The 2,500-nt window shown below is 33.6% G+C and overlaps 1 protein-coding gene across 2 annotated transcripts in view; it reads right to left on the bottom strand.

Moving 5' to 3' along the window:
* Positions 1-2,500, bottom strand: part of LOC137622753 (peroxidase-like) — a 31,662-nt gene that overhangs the window by 15,436 nt on the left and 13,726 nt on the right. The window lies entirely within an intron of this gene.

Genomic DNA, 2,500 nt, shown 5'->3' with positions numbered 1-2,500 from the left:
TAGAGTTTGGGGTCTTTTGACTGGCCAGACAGTGCTATAAGATCCTTCTCTCTAGTTACGGTTCATTTTCCTTATGCCCACACACACACACGCGCGCACACACACACACGCACACACACACCAAATAGTCGGGTCTATTATTTACATATTCTCCTCTGTCCTCATACACCAGATAACTCTGAGATTACCAAACAATTCTTCTTCACCCAATGGGTTAACTACTGCACTGTAATTTTTTAGTGGCTACTTTCCTCTTTGTAGGGGTAGAAGAAACTCTTTAGCTATAGTAAGCAGTTCTTCTAGGAGAAGGACACTCCTGAATCAAACCATTATTCTCTAGTATTGGGTCGTGCCATAGCCTCTGTACCTTGGTCTTTCACTGTCTTAGGTTAGAGTTCTTTTGCTTGGGGGTACACTCGGGCACACTATTCTATCTCATTTCTCTTCTTCTTGTTTTGTTAAAGTTTTTATAGTTTATATAGGACATATTTATTTTAGTGTTGTTGCTCTTCTTACAATATTCTATTTTTCTTTGTTTCCTTTCCTCACAGGGCTATTTTCCATGTCGGAGCCCCTGGGCTTATAGCATCTAGTTTTTCCAACTATGGTTGTAGCTTAGCAAGTAATAATAAAATAATCATACCTAAATATCCCGTATATATGTATATATATGTGTGTGTATATATATCATATTGATATATACATATAAAGAGAGAGAGAGAGAGAGAGAGAGAGAGAGAGAGAGAGAGAGAGAGAGAGAGAGAGAGAGAGCCATAAGAGAAAAAATTCCAACTAAAATTTCCAGCTTTATGTTATTTAATCCGTGGAGGAAATACTTTGCTTAAAGAGGTAGCCGGACGCCAGTCACGCCTCAAGAATAAATCTTTGACAAAGACCTTAATGAAAAGCTTTTGTTTTCTCATTCTCTTTTTATCTCGACCTTCAAGCCCAAAACCCAATATATCTGCTTCTCTTTAAGGTTGAACATTTGATTGTACTCTTGTCTACATTTTTCTTATTTTCTTGTAGTTTCGTTGTATATATTTGCTTATTTGTTGCTGTTTATTTACTTGTTTATAATATTTTCATATTTTATTTCCATATTCCATTTTTATATTTCTTCAAATCAATTTCTTTGTTAGTGAATCTTTCTCATCCACAACCTCAGTAAGGTGCTTCTTTCATTTTGAACAATACTATGGACAAGGATTCACTTTCTCTAGAAAAGATTTCTTATAGTTGTCTAATGTTATTTACTTTTATCGACGCTTCAAACTTTTCATTGTAAGCAAGTCCTTCGAATATCTGAGAAGATATTGGATATTTTTATATATTATGAATTCTATATTTTTTTCCAAAGCAAAACCATCTCATTCTCAAATTACTTGTATTATCCAGTTAGAAAATCTTGTTTAAGTTAGATAATTCGCTTCTATGGTATTATTATTATTATCATTATTATTATTATTATTATTATTATTATTATTATTACATGTGATGATTGTAAGGGATGTGGATCTTTTCAGATTACGAAGCCCTTAATTAGCTTAGCTCGAATAAAGAGATAGGAGAATGGGAAAATAGAATCTTGAAAAGAAATATAAAGTTTGAAAACTCAAGATTGATAAACAGATTATAAGAGGCTGGGAAAACAGAAGCTAGAAAAGAAATTCAAAGTTAGAGAGTAGAAAGAAACCGTTACCGGAGATTCCCTTCGAAATGTATCAAGTCCTGTAAGTCTGCGAAGAGTTTTAGTACTAAAATATACAGCTTCCCTTCATGTGCAATCAAAAGAATAATGCAAATAGAGCTCATTATAATTTTTATTGTAAGGTTACCTTGAAGAATTTCTTAAGCAAAGCGTAATTTATGTATTTTCTTTTTAAACTGAAACTTTTTTAAACTATCATTTCCGCTTTGAAATTCCTTGAAAGTAAAACCTTACAATAAGTTCTCCTTTACAGTGTAATTGTGGAGAGGTCAACGTCATTTATTATATAGGTCAATGCTCTTGGGTGTGAAATAACGTGCAATGGAATTTGCACGTTCCACTTGATATTTTTTGTTTTCTGACTGTTATGGTTGTTTGTTTTTTATTCTCTTTTTATTTGACAGTGCCTGTTTGTATATTTGTCGTTTCCTACCATCTGTTTTCATTTTGCTTTCATATAATCGTTGTTTTCAATGCCAGATTGCATCCCAAGTAAGGCTTCCCCAACAATAAGAGTGATTTTAGTGATTGTTATATTTGTGATTCTTACATTTCTCCATTCGAATACTTCTGGATCAATATTGTTATCATGCAACCATGAATAATACCTCGATGCATTCTCCAGATGTTCTTTACATACTAAAACCTAATCATTCTATTGCATTTGTCTCCCAATGGGAGCATCCCCGTAATAGGAATTACTATCAGTGTACTTCCTGGTAACTGTAGGCATTACATGGGGTATTTGCATCGTTCCATCGGCCCCTGACTGTACTTGCTTTATATCCT

This window comes from Palaemon carinicauda, chromosome 29, assembly GCF_036898095.1.
Source record: "Palaemon carinicauda isolate YSFRI2023 chromosome 29, ASM3689809v2, whole genome shotgun sequence".
Lineage (NCBI taxonomy): Eukaryota > Metazoa > Arthropoda > Malacostraca > Decapoda > Palaemonidae > Palaemon > Palaemon carinicauda.
Note: the sequence above shows the minus strand (reverse complement) of the source record. Positions and strands in the feature narration are given on the sequence as shown.